The 19,930-nt window shown below is 45.1% G+C and overlaps 1 protein-coding gene and 1 long non-coding RNA gene across 6 annotated transcripts in view; one reads left to right on the top strand and one right to left on the bottom strand.

The window, feature by feature from the left end:
• The window catches only part of LOC139356821 (uncharacterized), a 55,867-nt gene extending 42,605 nt beyond the window's left edge, over positions 1 to 13,262 (bottom strand). For both annotated transcript variants that reach the window (XR_011609253.1, XR_011609254.1), the window contains exon 1: positions 13,045 to 13,262. This is a non-coding gene — a long non-coding RNA (uncharacterized lncRNA). The remainder of the gene's footprint in view (positions 1 to 13,044) is intronic.
• Positions 13,263 to 13,871: 609 nt separating this feature from the next.
• LOC105484261 (tetraspanin 11) overlaps positions 13,872 to 19,930 on the top strand; it is a 70,459-nt gene continuing 64,400 nt past the window's right edge. For 2 of the 4 annotated variants that reach the window (XR_988836.3, XM_011745731.3), the window contains exon 1: positions 13,872 to 14,069. The gene's annotated coding sequence lies outside the window, so the exon portion shown is untranslated. Of the gene's footprint in view, positions 14,070 to 14,164; positions 14,278 to 19,930 lie in introns of those variants that run through there. The other 2 variants (XM_011745728.3, XM_011745729.3) reach the window with 2 other exon arrangements.

Below are 19,930 nucleotides of genomic sequence, written 5' to 3'. Positions count from 1 at the left end.
TGACCATTGAATAGCTGCAACTTGTGTCTGTGAGTAATCACCATTAGATACAAGTTTAAAACAAATGTAATTTATTATAAAAATACTCTTTTGTTTATCTGTGATGTTTTTTAGTGCTGAGGCAGATAATAAAAGATCAGGCTGGGTATTGTGGGTCATGCCTGCAATCTCAGCACTTCGGGAGCCTAAGGCAGGAGGATCACTTGAGCTCAGGAGTTTGAGACCAGTCTGGGCAACATGGCAAGACCTTGTTTCTTCCAAAAAAAAAAAAAATTAAGATTAATATATTTTCCAATAGACATGAGTTAATTAAAAGATTATTTCTGATCTTATTATTTCACATATTTACTTCACGGTGTAATGATCAAGTCTGGCACATGATGGTTTGTAGTCTGTCTTACTTTTGTGTAGAAAACAATATTAAAGGGATTTTTATTTTGCTCCTTTGACATGAGAACATAGGGCAGAAGGTATCTTTTAGCCTCATAAGGGACCAAAAATCCCCCGGCTCACTACACACAGCCTCAGAGGGTACCGTTCCTACTGCTGTTCAGGTGAAAGGCACCCCTGGAGTTGGGCAGTGTGCAGCCTGCACAGCCTTGCAGGAGCAGCCTTGTGAAAATCCAGGCATGACAGCTCATCTCCCTGTTTTTACACTTGCCCCTTTTTGTTCTTCCCATGACATCCAGAATGATCTTTTCAAAATTTAGGTGAGAGCATGGGATTTGTCTCCTTGAAATTCTCCAGTGACCCCTCATTGTATTGAAAACAAAAACAAAACCCCTCTCCCTGGCCCTCGGGTCACATAGTATCTGCCCTTCACCTGTATCTCTTGCCTGTTGCTTACCTCCCCTTTCTCCTTTGCTCGCTGAACTCAGGTTCTCGGTTAGCCAAGTTCATACCTGATTCAGGGGCTTGCACCTGTGTGCCTTCTTCCTGAACTTGCTCTCCTACCTGGCTTCCTACCTTTGACCAATCTTCATTGGTGTATTAGTCTGCTTTCACACTGCTATAAAAGAACTACCTGAGACTGGGTAATTTATCAAGAAAAAAGGTTTAATTGACTCAGAGTTCCGCATGCCTGGGGAGGCCTCAGGAAACTTACAGTCATGATAGAAGGCAAAGAAGAAGCAAGGCACATCTTACATGGTAGCAGAAGATAAAGAGTGAGATGGGGGTGAACCATCACACACTTAAACCATCTGATCCCATGAGAACTCACTATAACAAGAACATCATGGGGGAAACTGCCCCCATGACCTAATCACTTCCCACCAGGTCCCTCCCTTTACACGTGAGGATTACAATTCAAGATGAGATTTGGGTGAGGACACAAAGTCAAACCATATCAACTGGCTATTTGCTTCTCATCACTCAGATCTCATCCCCAGGAGAGCTCTTCCCTGACTCTGATTCTGACCTGCACTCCTCAGTCACCCTCCATGACATCTCTGTGTCTCTTCTCTCCATAGAACTCATCACTATCTGATATGTCCTTGTTTCTCTATGTTTAGTCACTCATTATCTGTGTGCTCCACTAGACTTCAAGCTCAGTGAGAGCTGTGGCACTATCTACGTTGTTCTTTGCTGCACTTCCAGTGCTGACAACAGTGCCAGGCCCATAGTAAGTGCCCTTGAAACATTTATTAAATGGAGGAATGAAAATCCACAAGGAGACTTGGTGGTGGTGGCTCCCCAGCCTGGCTTGCTGACCAACTAGGGGAGTCCATCCGAGAACTCGAGAACCAACAGGAGCCTGTTGCCCTGGAAAGAGTCAAGAAGTCAAGAGGCCTGAGTCTACTGCCTTTTCTTGTTGCAGCCATTAGCCTCTCTCTCTCTCTCTCTCTGTCTCTCTCGCTCACTCTCGCTCTCATTCTTACTTTCGCTCTCTCTGTCTCAGGACTTCCATTTCCTCATCCGACTTGTGAGGCAATTGAATTGGGAGGTCTCTGAGGTCAGAGGGTTGGAGTCTTTGGGGTAGCCAAGTCCCTAACTCTCCAGAGCCACTGCAGGTCCTGAGCCTGGGGTTGGGCCAGACCCCACACACAGGCTTCCAAGAAGACACATTTGCAAAGCCTGTGTGCTGGCCCCTCCCCCAAGGCTTCAGAAACAGGTGCTTGAGACAAAATGAGGAACGTGATGGGAACTCTGTGATTGAAGAGAGTGTGTGGGTTTGACTTCTGGGCACCGTACTCAACAATCAGCCCGATGTGAGTGGGTCTCCCACTGCCTCAGCTGCTGGCCTCCACTCTCAGCCTGTATCCCATGAGAGTCTGGCTGATTTTCTGACTCTTCATTAGCACAAATCCAGCAGTGCCAATGTGGTATCTCCAGACAGAGGCCAAGCTGGCTCTCAGCACTGCCGACTGGGGAGCAGATAGACCTTGCTGCCGTTTCCTCTCCCCACCCTCCTGGGTTCGGCTCTGCCACCTCTTAGAGTAGGACTAGGCAATGGCCAGAGGGCAGCTCGGGGTAGATGGGAAGAGAACTGCTGCAGACCTGAATGAAAGGAAGGAGTAAGGCACACACATGACCACAGGAGGGAGGCGGAGGCTCCAGAGGCTATTCTGCCAACACCTGACCATGTGACATCATCTCCCTCTCTAGGGATCAGTCTCCTGATGACCTCTAAGCCATCGCCCAGTGCTAGAATGTTCAAGTTCTCATTAAGTGCTAATTTCTAAAACCGCGCTCATCACATATGTGCTATGTAGGAAATAGGGCAGGGAGGGAGATCGCAGGAATTCCTGTCTGATAAGAAGGAAGCGCATTGGTCAGCAGACTCCGGCCTTTCTTTCCACGACAGCACACTTGATGAAGGCTAATTGAGAGTTTAACATACTTCCAGGGATTTTTGTGGACTTCAGCACAGATGCAAAGGATCCAGGGCTATGCATGATTCTTGGAGGCTGGGGATTAGGGATTGGGGTGACAGCTATAATTTTCACCATGTCACACTAGTGTATTGGACACCACATTTAAGAGCCACTTAAATCTGCACCAGCAGACCAGATTGGAAAATTTCTGTTAACAAGGCTATAGACTAGGCCCAAATCATGTTGCATACCATTAGCAGAGTGTCTTGATGGTTTTATAATTTATTCTACATGTATTCAGTTCTGTTATTGTCCAGCATTATACTAAGTGCTAGGGAAGTAAAGATGAATAGAATCCAGCCCTTGCTCTCTAGCAGTTCCCAAAGAACCTGCTGTGGTACCGAGCATTGTCCAAGCCAGAGCCCACACCATTAGTCCAAATGATACTTTTTGTTTAATTTTGTAAAAGACCTGCCTTTGAGATAGATGTAGTCCAGGGTGCACACAGCCAGGTGAGCACATTAAACTGACCATTGGTCCCCATTTTTCCCCTCAACTGAGCACCCTGGTGCAGTCAACAATCTGTGCAACTGATCCTGGGGTGGTCATGGTGGGCTGCCAAATTTCAACTAACATCTACATATATTTTCATCCTAATGGGATATACATGTTAGCAATGCCTGTCAAATGGAGCACAGACCCAAACAAGTCATATCACAGTGGAGCGCGGGGTAAGCTGGCTGTGATGTGAAGTGAGAAATGTAAAATCTGGCCAACTTGGTGTTTACTGGAACATAAAAAAAATGTAACAGAACAGAAAACAGTATTAAAGGGAGACCAAATGATAGTGTGATAATAGTTGGATGCTTTTATAGTTGCTTTGAAAATCATTTATACTGCAGTAGTAATCATATTGTAATTATTCCTGACTTGTTTAGTGTGTTTTTGTATTTTAATGCTGTGATGTGTGCACACACACACACAACAAAAGTTGGGAACCATCACTGTAGTGGTTCTAGTGGAAAAGAAGTATATAAAAAAAATTCTGTTCCTTGATTAAGTTCTTCTTAGATATTGGAGATAAAAACAAGTCACTGAATTCTACCTAGAGAGGCCAGGGAAGACTTCCTAAAGGAGGTGATAACTAAGCAAAATTTGAAGATTAAATAGGAATTCAGCAAGCAGATGGGGGGAAAGGGCACTGAAAGCAATGGAAACGACTTGGGCAAATGTGTGAAAGAAAAGACAAATTGTGTGTACTGAACTGCAAGCTGTGATATGGACTGGAGAGGAAAGCATGAAAAAGAGCATCAAGAGGCGAAGGTGAAGTCAGCTCACAAAAGAGTCCTAACGGATGTGGCTGTGGTCCCAATCCTTCCCCCAAATTCAAACCTCCCACCACCGCCACCAATCCTGAAGTAAAGGTAAGAATTTTCCCAAGACACACGTGATGTATTTTTGCTTTGGGCTCAGCAAAATGCCACAAGCTTTAATCTTTTAACTTGGGTAGAAAATGTATAACACTAGATAGGTGTTTTGCAGAAATACCAAGGACTACTACAAAATGAAAACGTGGAGCCTCTTTTTCAAAAATTATTAAGAATTTCAAGACAGCAACAGCAGAGCATTTAACGAAGTGCTAGGCCCATCTAAGTGTGGGGCCTTGTGTAACCGCACAGATTGCATGCCCATAAAGTAGTTTTTGTCTGTAGTTGAGGGCAACCAGGAAAAAGGAAGAAAGAAAGGGTTGGGTGGTGGGGAGATAGAGAGAAAGAGAGGAAGAGGGAGAGACAAAGAGAAAGAGAGATTGAGATGCTAATTAAAGGCAGTCAAAATCCTTTATTTTAATTGAGCTTCCAAAATTTTGTCCTCAAAGTATCCCTAGTAACAAGAAGGACCGTGCAGTATAGCAACCCTCCACAACCATATAATTTGAGTTCTTATGTCACTGAAAAATATTTTGCATGAATTCTTTATAATGATACATAGTGTTTATATTAATATGAAAAGTGTTTTTAGTAAGGTGACTGGTTATGAGATAAATATACAAAAACTTGTATCTCATAATGGATCAGGAGGTCAGAGTGCATACCCGCTTCTACATCTTCACCTACACAAAGTACTGTGAAATAACAGAAATTATATTTTGAAAAAATAGATTTATAACGTGGCTGGAAATCAAGGAAGGATGCTACCTGCTGACTAGAAATATTGAAGTATGATTTTTTATAAAGATAGGACTGAATTGATTTTAAAAAAAAGAGAGAGAGAGAGAGAGAAAGAAAGAAAGGAAAAAAAAAAACAAAACACCAAGCCAAAACGAGCAGGAGGAATTACACAAGGCAAGAATAGTTCCAGAGCACCCCAAGTTAAGAGCAATGAGATCCATGTAGGGAAGAGAGCCTGGGATCTCAGTAACATCAGTTGAATACTTCAGAACAGCTGAGCCAGTCAGGCCTGTCCCCTTCCAGGCCTCCATTAACATGGAGCAATTTGTAGACAGGGTGTTTCCTCCTAGGCTCAAGCTGTTGTCACTGTGCTCCGAAAGGGGAGTTCTGACTCAATAAATCTTGTGAGCTGGGGCCAACAGGCAGAGTAGGACCTCTGGTGCCATGGACTCCTGAGAGAGATAGAGAATCCCTGCCATGTGGGTCATGCTATCTGCAGACCCCACCTGCATAGACACCTCCCCATAATCGCTGGGAAAGGCAACAGAAATTGGTATAGGCAATAGTGATTTCCATTTGAATTGGGAAAGGCATTGTCTTTGGATATCACAGCCTCTGCCCGTAGCTAGTTTTCACATATTTTTGAGATGTTCCTATGGTCAGATGATTGATCAATTTACAAATATTGCATGACTGAAAAGAACATAAAATGTGATGTCAAAATGTTTCTTTTCTATAATTATTATACCATATTTGTTATTTGTGTTCATTTAAATCCTCTTCAGTGCTGTTCAATAAAAATACAATGAGAAACACATATGATATTTTAAATTTTCTAGTCACCACTTTAAAATAAGCAAAAATAAACTGATGAGATTAATTTTGGTAGATTTTATTTATCCATTTATTTTAGGTTGCAATCTTTTTTAACTTTTATTGTAGGTTTGAGGGTACATGTGAAGGTGTGTTACATATGTAAACTCATGTCACAGGGGTTTTTTGTACAGATCATTTCATCATCCAAGAATTAAGATCAGTACCCAATATTCATCTTTTCTGCTCTTCTCCCTCCTCCCAACCTCCACCCTCAAGAAGACCCCAGTGTCTGTTGTTTCCTTCTTTGTGTTCTTGTTTGTGTTCATAAGTTCTCATAATTTTAATAGGTTTTATTTAACTCATATCTAAAGTATGATCTTTTCAAAATATACAGAGCTATTTTACTTTAAAATATTAGAGCTATTTTACTTTATTTTTTCATACCAAGTCTTTGAAATCCAATATACGTTTTATACTTTATAGCACATTTCAACGTGGATTAGCCATATTTGAAGTATTAAATAACCTAGTGACGATTGGCTATACTGTGTGGCTAGTGGCTACTGTATTGGAAAATGCACCTCTCAATCCTTGGTTATTTTTTGTCTACTTGTCCTATCATTTTTGCTTTATACATTTGGAGCTATGCACAAAGGTTCATTGGTGGACATGAACAAAATCAAAAAAGTCTTTTTTGGCCAGGTATGGTGACTCAGGCCTGTAGTCCTAGCATTTGGGAGGCCAAGGTGAGCAGATCACTTGAGGTCAGGAGTTTGAGGCCAGCCTGGCTAACATGGTGAAACTCTGTCTCTACTAAAAATACAAAAAATTAGCCAGGCATGGTGGCGTGCGCCTATAGTCCCAGCTACTCGGGGGGCTGAGGCAAGAGAATGGAATGAACCCTGGAGGTAAGGCTTGCAGTGACCCGAGATCATGCCACTACATTCCAGCCTGCGCAACAGAGCGAGACTCCATCTCAAAAAAAAAAAAAAATTAGCCAGGCATGGTGGCATGCACCTATAATCCCAGCTACTCAGGAGGCTGAGGCAGGAGAATTGCTTGAACCTGGGAGATGGAGGTTGCAGTGAGCCAAGATCATGCCACTGTACTCCAGCCTGGGTGACAGAGCAAGACTCCATCTCTAAATAAATAAATAAATAAACAAAAAAATAGTCTTCTTTGACCATTCATTCTTTGGGCTTTGGAGTCATTTTATCTTATATTAATATTGGCACATCTACTTCTTGGTGCCATCATTTCCTTAGTTAATAATCTTTTCCACTCCTTTATTTTGAAACTTTCTGTGTCGTTTTTTCACGTGGGTCCCTTTTAAGCAACATATAACTGCATGTGGTTTTGTTATCCAGAGAGTTGCCATCTTTTAATAGACACATTAACCTAATCATTAATTCTAAATAGTGGCATATTTGGACTTATTTGTCCATATGCTTGTACTTTTAGTTACTGTGCTTTCTTGTTGTTTCTTTTAATTTTTTCATTTCTTACTTTTGTTGGATTAATCAAGGTTTTAGCTGTCCTGGTTCCTCTTTTTTTTTTAATGTTAGCAGTTTAACATTTACACATCCTATTTCTATTCTTCCAGTAGTTACCGTTAAGTTTTTTCAGGAGAAGGAAGCAGATCGTTTTATTTGCAATGATGTGTGATTGCCACTTGATGACTACTTTATCTTATCCATTTTTGGTTATCGTTATCCTTAATTTTAACTAATTTTAAGTTACACATATATTTTCTCCCTGTGAAAAAACTAAGACATCATAGGTTTGGTCAAATTCCTCTGACTGCATCCCCAATCCCAGTCTCTTCTCAAGAAGTAACAACTATATTTAAGTTTAAAACATTTTTGACTTTTTATGTGTGTATATATACATACATACACATGTATGTATACATGTGTGTACGTATGAATATGCCTATATATACACACATATGTATGTATACATGTGTATGTGTATGTGTGAATATATCTATACTAGTGTGTGTGTGTGTTCAGCTACCAAAAGAAATACTTTCTGTGATACATTTTTTAAGAATTTGCCATAAAGAATAATTGAATAAGTAGGCAAGTACATATACGAAAGAATGTTTCATAACAACATCATCAAAATTTTTTTTTTAATTGAAAACATCCTGGCCAGGAGTGTGGCTCACGCCTGTAATCCCAGCACTTTGGGAGGCCGAGGTGAGTGCACTACCTGAGGTCAGGAGTTCAAGCCCAGCCTGGCCAACATGGTGAAACCCCATCTCTACTAAAAATACAAAAATTAGCTGGGCATGGTGGTGCATGTCTGTAATCCCAGCTACTCGGGAGGCTGAGCAGGAGAATCAACGTGAACTCGGGAGGTGGATGTTGCAGTGAGCCGAGATCAAGCCACTGTACTCCAGCCTGGGCAACAGAGTGAGACTTTGTCTCAAAAAAAAAAAAAGGAAAGAAAAGAAAATATACTAAATATTCATTAATAGGGTATTGGTTAAATAAAGTGTGGTATATCCATACATTACATTTTAAATGATGTAACATATTCTTAAATCCATTGACATAAAAAGCTGACTAGAATATAGTCTCAAATTTTAAAAAAATTGGATTACAAACACATATTCACAAACACACACAATTAAAAGATATTCACCAAAATCCAGTAATATAGTGGTTATTTCTGATAGGTAAGAGTCCAAGTGGTTTTTACTTTCTTATTTAATATTTTATACTGATCAAATTGTCTAAAATGAGCATAGATAGATGTTACACTTTTGAAATTATTTTTTTAAACCTATTCCCTTCTTTCTAAAAAATCTTAGATAAAATCTTAAATAGAATAGTTGCTCCAGGGAAATTCATGATGTTTACCCAAAAGCTTCTCTTCCTTCCCAGTATGTGACTTTGGGTCCAGAAAACCTGTGTCCTTACAGAAGCAGGCTTTAGAAAGCTTCTTGGAGAAGATGAGAGAGGATTAGCAGTGTGCTACATGTAGAAAAAAAAATCCAGCTGTAAGTAATTGTCATTTTGTATGTTATTTCTATATTTGCTCGGCTGTCTCTACTTATGTTTCCTGTATACTACATACGTTTTTCTGTTTTGCCCTCACTAATGTTCTCCCGGGAAAGAACCAAGCTGTAAGCTCCTTCATGTAGAATGCCAAGAGAGCACGGATATTTGAACAATGCTTTTGACACTGCTAATGAAGATCAATATTTCAAGCACTAATTAGTGCAACTAATGTTCTTGGTGTGATTGGAAGTATGCCTGAAAACAGTTGAAAAATTCCTACTTGTAACATCTTTCTCATGGGAATTATACCTGAGGCTGTGAGGTTCAATTCCGCAGTCATTTCTTTACCTATTAAGCACCAGATATTATTGCAAAAATCGTCAGGGTCAGTCATCAAGTTCACAGCCAAATGCAGGCGGAATTAAAGCTAAGCCTAACTGATCAATATTTAACATCTGGTCATTCCTCAGTCCTTCTAGAAGAAAGACAGATGCTAACAAAAGGCTTTTTAGCTCTATTTTTCACATGGATTAAAAAACTAAGGCGAGTTTTCACTTTCTAAGAGAGTAGAAAGAATCTTAGGAGGAGTTTCTCCCCATTTTAAAGATAGAGAAGCAGGCTGAGTCAGACCAGCTGTCTCTGATGTGTATCCTGAAGGGAATGTTTTCTATTAATATCTCCAAGAACCTAGCTGATCTTCCTCAGAATGGCCCAGTCAGGAGTTTATACAAAGAGTACACATTAGGGCCATATCAGGACAGCAGCTTAACCAAGCATGGATGTCAGGGAGGCAGAAGTAGCTTCATTTCCTTGCAACCCTCCTAGGTAGTGACTAGAACTTCTTTTGAAAGACAAGCGTACGCTCAGAGGACGGAGAAAAGCAAGTTTTACAGTTCCTGACCTATGAGGGTTTACTGTACAACCTGAATGCCAGGTTAACGTGCCATATATTCTAGGGATGCCAACAATAACAGAACATTCTCCTCACTGTCGTGTGTGTGTGTGTGTGTGTGTGTAGCCACCCACAAAACAAAAGATGGTATTTTCTATGACTCCATTTCTAGGAATGGATATAGATACTGTTGTTGGGTAGAGAGGCTATCAGGCCCTGTGCTGGCATGGAGCAGGGTCTCACAAGATCTACACTATATCACCCAGTTACAACAGATGTAGGTCATTTCAGATCACAAACAAGGAAGTCTAAGTTGGTTTTTTGGGGGTTTTTTTCCTAAATTTCTAAAGGAGTCTCTACAAACTCCATTACTACTGCATCCAATGACAGATCTCCCTATCAGACACAAAGGCAGGGAAATGGTGCCAGAGCATGGCCTAAAAGCAGAAGCTGCCAGCACTCCGCTGGGGACAGAAGATAAGCTACAGGCCTGAATATGGGGCCGTCTTAGTCAATTTGTGTTGCTATAAAGGAATATCTGAGGCTGGGTAGTTTATAAAGAAAAGGACTTTATTTGGCTCATGGTTCTACTGGCTGTACAGGAAGCATGGTGATAACATCTGCTTCTGACAAGGGCCTCAGGAAGCTTCCACTCATGGGGGTTGGTGAAGGGGAGCCGCATATGCAGATCACAAGTTGGGAGAGGTGGCAGAGAGTGTGGAGGAGGTGCCAGGCTCTTTTCAACAACCAGTTATCACAGGAACTAACAGCAATAACTCACTCTTGCAAGAATGGCACCAAGCCATTCATGAGGGATCCACCCCCATGACTCGAACACCTCCTACCAGGCCCCACCTCCAACACTGGGGAGTAAATTTCAACATGAGACTTGGAGGGGACAAACAAACCATATCCAAACGATAGTGGAGGCATAGGTCTCCAGATCTGGGATCCAAACTCTCCTTTGGGGGATTTCACTTAGCCCCTTCCATTTTTTTTTTCCAAATAAGGGATTACCTTCCCCATTTTGCTAATGCAGGAAATACAGGACCCAGACTTAGCCACATCCTAGTGTTTGTGACTCAACCAACGCTCCATGCTCATGGGAAGCTGCTAAAATGGGAGCCTGCACAAACAGGAGTTGTCCTGTTCATTCTCACAGCACCATCCATTCTATCTCTGGAGTACTCAGCCTGGTAGAGAATCCTCCCTCCTCATACAACCACAGAATAAGAATCAAAATGGAATACTTCCAACTCCTATCTCATCTTCCTCATATCTTTTCCAGTCCAAGCTGAATTCCCATCTCTGTTTTCCTAGATGGTAGATTCTCAATCTTCCCCCTCGCCTTCTTCAAGTATGTTTTGTGAAATAAGATGGAATAGGTTAGGATCTTGTTAGCGGTGCAATGCTGGTAGGAGAAGAGGTCCATTCGTTCAAAAAAGGTGAGGACAAAAGAAAGCCAAAATCAAAAGTCTAGGAATTAGAATTCTAGGCCTGTGTGTTCTGATATGGTAGCCGCTACCCCCGTGCGGTTACTGAGCACTCGAGATGTGCCACATGCAACTGAAGGGCTGGATTCTCTATTTCATTTAATTTTAATTAACATAAATTTAAAAATCGATCATTTGATTCTATTGTTGGAAAGCATAATTATGTATGTGGCAACGTAGGCTTGTAAATCTATTTCCTCAACCATAAATGTTATGAAATCTAAATACACATTGAATATTTCCAATGAAAATGTAGTGTCTGAATGTAAATGTGCAATACACATAAAATATAACCAGAGTTGGAAGACTTAGTAGGAAAAAATGTAAAATATCTTATCGTTGATTTTTCATATTGACACGTTGAAATGATATTTTAGATATACTGTGTTAAATAAAATATATCATTACAATTACTTCCACCTGTTTCTTTATATTCATTTTTAAACGTGGCTCACAGAAAATTTTTAACGACATATTATATTTCCATCGGTTCTCCACTGTAGACGTTTAATGTTACTGGGGATACTACTAGAGAGGGAATACCCTAGCCCAGAGCTTCATTCATCACTCACCCTCTCCTACTGCTAAAAAAGTCACTCTAGGCGTTTTCCAACCCTCTCTTTCCTCATTGCTGTTTCAATGTTATTAACTTTGGTGAATACTGACTTCCCCTCACCCTTACCCTCTTCCAGCATTCCTCCCCTCCTTGGGCCTACTCCACTCTTCTTTCTTACTTCTGGCTTTTGAAAATCCATCTTCTACTACGAATAAGCTTCCCCTTCACTCCCCATTCCCCAGGCTCTTTCCTTCACACCACCTTCTCTGAGTTTTTCTGACCATCCCTGTCTGTTTAAACGGCTCCCTCAGAGGCCAAAGGGAGCGGCGTCGGGGCCTGTGCTCATTCAGGCCTCCCTCCCACTGTCGCTGCTTGACCTCTCAGTCCCACCTTTTCTTTGTTTCCCGCGCCCTTTCTCAGTGTCCCTGTACCTCCGAATGGATTTCTAGGAAACAGACTCTGCACAGAGATGGCGGTGGTATGCGGGAGGTCTCCTGGGAGGTACTCTTGGGAACAACACCTTGAGAGAGTGAGGGAAACAGGATTCGGCAGAGAATGAACTTGAACTGTGCCGTTTTCCACAGAGGCCTCGGCGGATCCTTTGGGAAGTTATGGAGCTGGGGTGGCCCTTCAGGGCCCTCCATAATGGAAGCAAAGAGGTGAACCTTTGTATCTCCCCATCAACCAATTGGATCCGAGATACAGATGCACCCCCAAGGAGTGGCAACCCGGTTTATAAAACCCACCACTCAAATAGGTATCTTGAACTAACCCAGCGATCTCCTAATTTCTAAATCTAAACCAGTTTTTTGGGGGCGCCCTCCTCCTTGGTGTCCCTGCAGCCCGGGCCCCCACTGAACGTCCCTCTTCTCCTGAGTCCTGTCACCCTGCACAGTCCTGACCCTCCCTCATGGTTTCTCCTGATGGTTTCCGTTCCTCTCATGGGCTCCTTCTAGGTAGACCTAGGTTCTGTCTTCAGCCCTGTTCTCTCTACCTTTTCTACCCTCTCCCTCCACCTCCAACTTCTTTCCAGATGATTCCAAAATTCACAGCCTCTCCTGTGAACTCCAGAATCACCTTTCCAATTGCATTTGCTGGATATCTGCCCCTGGAAGAAGGTGGCCTGCTTCTCCAATCCAACTTGCCCCACACTAAACCCAGTCACATCACTCCAGGTGCTCCTCCAGACTTCCACAATGTTACAGCCCCAGTGTGCGCCTCCTGCACCACACACTCTGTAGACTCTCCTTTGCTGCAGCTTCCGCATTCATCCCCCAGTTAAAGTCTTATCTCACCGGACTATTGGAATCATCTCCTTCCCGGGTGGCCCCTCTGCGAAGCCCCTCTCAGCAGTCAGCTGGGGTATTTAGAACGCTGGTGCTCCCGGTGCAGTGGCTTTGTCAGCGTTCCCTGCCTCCAGTGGCTTCCCTGGCCTAGCAACCTGGTAAATGGGTAATCTTCCTCACTGCAGCTAAGTTTCAAAAGAACACGGTTGGATAAGCACAAGGCCCTGGTTACTTTGGGAAATACATAATCCATGCCCCACTGTTAGGGCCGGTCCCGTTAGGGCCAGCTTTGCACCTTCACAAGGGCTCAGCGGGAACAGATGGACGCTACTCTCTGCTCTTCCTTTTTGCTTCTGATTAGAGAGACCTTGATTCTCCCCGGGGCCCAGGAAATGTAAAGCTGATGCTCCACAGGACTCTGACAGGGACAGGGCAGTGATGGGGGGTGGTGAGGAAGGGGGATGGATAGGCTCTCTCTTATCAGACAAGCTTGTCCCTAGAGTCCCTGGAAACCCCCAAAGGCCAACCTCTCCCAGGGGCCGACGAACGTAGAGGGCAGGGGGACATAAGCGGGGAGCTGCGGAGGGCGGGAGTTTGAAAGTCGCTCCACCGCCCCCTAGTCGATTCTTTTGCCCCGCCCCCCGCAGGGATACCCCCGGCAACCGCACAGCTGCCTCGGACTCTGACTTAATTCCCTCCGCGTGCTCTGAATCGCAGAGAGGCAAACTCCCAAACAAAGAGCCGGCAGCTAGCGTGCGGGGCTCCTGGGCGCGTCCTGCCGGCTGGGCTGGGAGAGCCGGCGCCGGGGCGTCGCGGCGGAGCGCGGGGCGGGGCGGCGAGGGGGAGACGCTAAAGCCGGCAGGAAGCCTCCGTGGGCGCAGGGGCGCGGGCCGTGCTGCCCGCAAGCTGACCTTCCCGGGCTGGGAGGGAAGAGCGTTGGCTGCGGGTGGTGGGCGGCTGGGCGGCCCCGGGAGCCACCGCTCTCCGCCTCTCTAGGCGCAGCTCCCGTCGCCGCGTCCGGAGCCCCTGACCGGGTAAGTGCAGAAGCGCGCCTGGGAAGTGGGGGCGCCAAGGGAGAGGCTGGGGGTCTGGGAGAGGCGCCTCCACCTCCGCTGCCAGCCCCGCCCGCAGTCCCGAGCTAGACTGTTCCAAGCTTCCCCCGGGCGGGCAGAGGGAAGCCGGCTGGCGGTGAGGAGTGGAGGAGGCAGGAATGCCTGGGACACTCGCGGGGCATGTGAGCAGGTATTGGTGTCTGCACGGAGCACGCAGCACGGCGTCCATAACTACGCGCCTGAGTCTGCGGGAGAGAACTCTGGGCCTCTGAGGGCCTCGTGCTGTCCAGCGTGCCCGGGGCATGTCTGTTCCTCTTGAAAATGTCATTCTTTGTCCACCCTGAGTTCGAGTAGCTGCCTCTTGTGCGTACACCAAGATGACAGACCCAGAGTCGCCTTAGCAAGATGCAGACAGGCCTTGGCAGCATACCCCATGCAACGCAGGGGTTGCTAAGTGCTGGCAGCTGCTGTATTTGGTACACATTGCTTTCAGAGGGCCTGTGCAGGGATGTCCCCGTGTTCTGGGCCTGTTCTGGGCCCGTCTGTGTATTTGTGACAACATGGCTGTGTAGGCCTTGTCACTTGTGTTTTCGTGCCCGTCCTTGCACGTGCAGTTGGGCGACTCCATGTGGAAAGAAGGCATGGAAGGTTCTGGGGTGTATCCTTTTCACCAGCGTTATGTGCAGTGTGCACATGTGTGAACGGGCTGGAAAGTATGAAAGGGAGGCAGCTCAGTTGGGGTTGGTGGGACAGCATCTTAACTTGAGTCTAAGCTGCTGTGTGTGCACGAGGAATAAGTGTTCCAGAGGTTTCCAGTTCCTAGCAAGTATTGTGAGGTGAGTGTGGGGGTGGGGGGTGAAGAGAAGAGGCAGCTTATGGAAAAACTCCTAAGTGCACTGTGGAGCATAGGGTGTGTGCAGGAGAGCGTGAAGAAGAGAATGATGGTGGTGTTAGTCAAAAGTGGATGATCTGTGTTCGATTTGTGGGCAGCTGGATTGTAGTGGAAAGCAGCAGTTAGAGGCTGGAGACAGGTTTGAATCAGAACTTAATGGTTGTCACTATGTCAGTAGCATTGTTCCCTGGACAGATAGGTCATCTGGGGCTCAGTTGCTTTGTGCGCAAAATGGGACTAATAACCGCTGGCCCCACCTGTCTCCCAAGGGACTGGAGGCTCCAATTAATGCCTGGAAATGCTTTAAGACTCCTAGGGTGAGGGGGCACTACTGGCCCACAGGGGCCAAGTTGGTGGTCTGGCAAGTGCTTAGGTGGTCCAGAGCCGTTTGGTTTGTGGGTACCAGAGGGAGGCATTTGTGTGCTCCTTCCCACGATATTCAGCATAATAGGAATTTTACACCCACCTTTGGACTCGTGTGTAAAATATGTACAGGCCTGTGTGATTCCCCGTAGTTCTTGTGTGAGTGCCTGCTACAGAACAAGAGGCAAACTGGCTTTGATATCTTTAGGTCTCCCTAGAGCACCTTGACTTTCCAGAGAGCCCTCTTTCAGATGAGCCCAGGACGTTTATAACCACCAACTTGCTTTTCTCTTTATGCCACCAAATGAAGCGGTAAGGAGCACCCTTCACAGTTTGCAGCCAGGGAGATAGGAGATGAAGAAGCTTTCCCAGCTAAGGTCACAGGTCTGGAGTGTCCACCACCGAGTTCTGTCTCTTGGGTTATAGTGCCTTCAGACCCAAGGCCAACCCTGGACTGGGCTGAGGAAGGAGGGAGGCATCAAAAGTCATGCACAGACGGCACCGAATTCCAGGATGTAGTTGGGTGGTTTGTCCAGCCTCGGATGTCACCTGTCACTGAGACTTTTTTGCATGTGGTTGCTGTTTAGTAGTGTTTGTAAAAGGAAAGATCCTTGGGTGGGAGATGCCGGCAACCCAGGTCAGGTCCTGGCTCAGCTCCCTGCCTGGGGAAGGTCACATCAGCTCTCTGGTTCTGCTTCCTCTTTGGTCCAAATCAGGGCATCTTTCCAGATTATCATTCTGATTTCAACTGTGTTTTGCTTCCTCAGAGAGACCTTTCTGATCCCCCATCCAAAGTAGCCACCTCCCAGCCATGATCACATCATTGTTCCTTCCTAGCACTTGCAACCTGTCTGAACTTAGCTTTGCCACATCCTACTCCATGTGAGCTCACCAAAAGCGGGGCTGCCTTTGTGCTGTTACCTGCTGGCTCCACCTGGAACACAGTAGGTGCTCAAGAGATATTATTGTTTGTGAACGAGTGAGTGAATCAATTAGGAAGGGGCTGTGCATGTGTGTTTTTCAACTTGTACTCCTGGGAGCTTTGGAAGGGAAGAGCAGGCTCCATTGGCAGGGCCCCAGTTCCCTCACACCAGCAGCTCGGGGTCCATCTAAGTTACATGTCAGCTTCCAGATAGGATCTCCTTTGAAGTAAAGGCTCTCTCGCTAAAATAAAACTAAAAAACTGTTGCACCAGAAGACTTAGAGGAGTCTTTTCAACTCCAAGTAGAAATAATAGTACCGCAACTGGAAGAAATCTGCACTTGACCCTCAACGAGGATTATAGGCAGGATTCAGAGGTACAAAGTGCTTGTTCCACAAACCATTTCTGCTTAGCCATGGAATTCATCCTATGGCTATTTTTATACTACTGGTTTAATTTCCTGAATTTTGGTCAGAGTTAATATGGAAATGATTTTGCTTACAACACAGCAGCAAGGGCTATGTGAGAACTCTAACCCATCTATATCTGAGACAGGCACTAGACGGAGGACACCAAACATCTGCAAGGTGGACAAGCTGTGCACAGATATTTGAGAGCTACCTATCTAGGGTGACTCTGTCTGTCATCATCCTCTATCGGGGGTATTCCCAGGCATACTTGCCCAGACGTGCCTCACCCCCAGTAGATGCCCACTCAGCATTGTTTTTCTTGAGTAGTTGACAGTGCTGAGGAACTCTGGTCTCTGAGTGATTACTGAGCGTAGAGGACAGCCACGTCACGAAACCTGGCTATATTTACACGTGATGACCCTGACCTGTATTTACAGCAGCCATGCTTCCTGGGCTTTCCAAGCTCTCCTCCATGTAAAACAGTCTCTTGTGTTGCCTTTTCCTAGAAATACACTTGGAAGTGGCAGCACAGCTGCTGTGTCCAACACCGTGCCTGGGTTCAGGGCACAGAATCTAGATTTACCACCCTTTTCTAAGCCCCATAGGAGGAGCATTAATGACCGTGCCCGTGATAGAGGAGGTGGTGGTGTTCAGTTTGGTTGGTTTAGGTGGGTTGTTGAGGAGGGAGACTGTGGAGAGAAGTGGAGAGAAGGGTCGGGAGTAGAGAACTAGACCCTCTGTTCATTCCTTTTGATGCTGTCTTTGCTTCCCTTTTGATGATGCCCTGCTCCGGCTGACTCTGGTGGGTTTCTGGGTTCAAAGGTTTATACTCGCAAGATGGCACTCCACAGGGTAGAGGAAATTGGGGAGGGGGCAGCAGATATACGCTATACGTGTATGTTTTCCAAGTGCCTGCTGTGAGCTTTGAACTTCCAGGCCCTGAGACATGCAATAAGGACCTAGCCCCTGACCTCAGAGCACTCGTTGTTGAGGACATTAAACTCATTCCCAGGAAGGGATGAGAAAACAGCTGAGTGCAGACTAAGTGGCACTCACCCAAGCCCCAGCTGGAGCTCCGAGAAGGAAAGGTGTGCAGAGAGGGCAGGCAGAGGCAGCCAGCAGCAAGGGTGGCAGGAGAGCCCAGCTCTAGGGCCAGATGGTTCAGGCACAGATCCTGGCTCTGCCCCTTCCTCTCCGTGTGAACTTCTGTGTGTTATGTTAAGCTTCAATTTCCTCATCTGTAAATCGAGGAAATGACCTCAACTCCTAGCAGGGTGCATGGATGCCTGCCTAAGCTGAGCTCAGAAAAGAGGTACAGAGCACCCAGGTGTCTGATGACCACAATGAAGGAGTTTGAAAAAGGGCTCATGGCGAGGAGGGGCGTTGAAGGGTGGCGACGACTGTGGGACCTTGTCTAATGCTGGTCTCCCCTGTAGTAGTCACAATGTAGTGGCGTCGTGCTTGGTAGGCCCCAGGCCAGTCAAGCACTCCCTTTCTCCCTGGGATGCTTTTCCAACTGGCCATGCAACTTCCACTCACAACTATGGAGAGGGAAGTAGCTGCGTCCCTCTCTCACTGCCCTGCACAATGTACAAGCACTCGTACAAGCACGTGGCCCTGCTTAGAGGCTTAAGGATTTTTGCTGTAAAATATCAAGAATTGAGGATGTTACAGAGGTTCAGGAAATGAGAATTGCTCTGATGGTTCCCTGGTCTGTTTTGAAAGGGAGTAGGGGACCCTCCTTGATGGTGGTATGGGATAAATCCCCCAGCGGTTCTCAGCCCTGTCCTGGCTTAGGCATTCATTTTTTTTTTTTTTTTTTTAATATGTACTTCGTGTTTTGAAAGGGTTTGTCAGCCAAACTTCAATATAAATGAGAATGCATTTCTCTATCTTAAAAATATTAATAATCAAAGACCGTATAACTGTTAGTTTGATTCCTTTCTGCTTGATATATATCAGTTTAGGTCATTTGCTAGCAGATTCTAGTGTGTTTAAAAAGCCCAGAAGAAAAAAGGACAAAGGACAGAAGCAGACTGGTGTTGTCTGGTTTGTCCGAGGTCTGGCACAGTTAGCAAACATTTAATCACATAGCTGGTGTGGTAGCTTGACTGAAGCCTTTTTGTCAGGTAGAAATTCAAGTTTCTTTTTTTTTTTTTTTTTTTTTTTTGAGACGGAGTCTCATGCTGTTGCCCAGGCTGGAGTGCAGTGGCACGATCTCGGCTCACTGCAAGCTCCGCCTCCCAGGTTCCCACCATTCTCCTGCCTCAGCCTCCTGAGTAGCTGGGACTACAGGCGCCCGCCACCGCACCCGGCTAATTTTTTGTATTTTTAGTAGAGACGGGGTTTCACTGTGGTCTCGATCTCCTGACCTTGTGATCCGCCCGCCTCGGCCTCCCAAAGTGCTGGGATTACAGGCTTGAGCCACCGCGCCCAGCCTAGAAATTCAAGTTTCTATGAGCGTTCTTGAAATGCAGTAAAGAGATTTCTCTCCCAGAACTGCCTTTTGTAGATAAGCACTAGGGTTTTGATAGTTGGAAACCACGGTCCTATGCTGTGCTTTTAGAATTGGAGTCCTAGGCTCATGCCTGTAATCCCAGTGCTTTGGGAGGTCAAGGTGGTCAGATCACCTGACGTCAGGAGTTCAAGACCAGCCTGGCCAACATGGTGAAACCCCATCTCTATTAAAAATACAAAAATTAGCTGTATGTGGTGGTAGGTGCCTGTAATCCCAGGTACTCGGGAAGCTGAGGAAGGAAAATCGTTTGAACCTGGGAGATGGAGGTTGCAGTGAGCCAAGATCGCGCCACTGCACTCCAGCCTAGGCGACAGAGTGAGACTCTTTCTAAAAAAAAAAAAAAAATTAGAGTCCTCATCCTATCCTACTTGAGAATAAAATTATGTTTATTAAGTTTTTATCCCTAGCAACTAGTGCAAAGCTTGGCAAACAGTAAGAATTCAATAAACGTTCATTGAATGGACATTTTAGGAAGGTGCTTATCAGTCATCACCGAGACTGTGCCTCAGGGATACGTTCCTCAACCAGAGCCAGATAGGTAATTTGTGGGACCCAGTGCCAACTGAAAACATGGAACCCTAGCTCAAATGCAGGAAAAGATACCATTAAAGGTATATTTATACCTTTATAAATATAAGCCTTTTCCTTTTTTCCGTGGTCTTTCTCTCAACTTGTCATGTGCTATTTTTATTTACTATTTAATGATATTTTAAGTAAAGAAAAATTAAATTTTTAAAT

The sequence above is a fragment of the Macaca nemestrina genome, chromosome 10, assembly GCF_043159975.1.
Source record: "Macaca nemestrina isolate mMacNem1 chromosome 10, mMacNem.hap1, whole genome shotgun sequence".
Taxonomy (NCBI): domain Eukaryota; kingdom Metazoa; phylum Chordata; class Mammalia; order Primates; family Cercopithecidae; genus Macaca; species Macaca nemestrina.
This window is presented reverse-complemented; position numbering and strand designations above follow the sequence as displayed.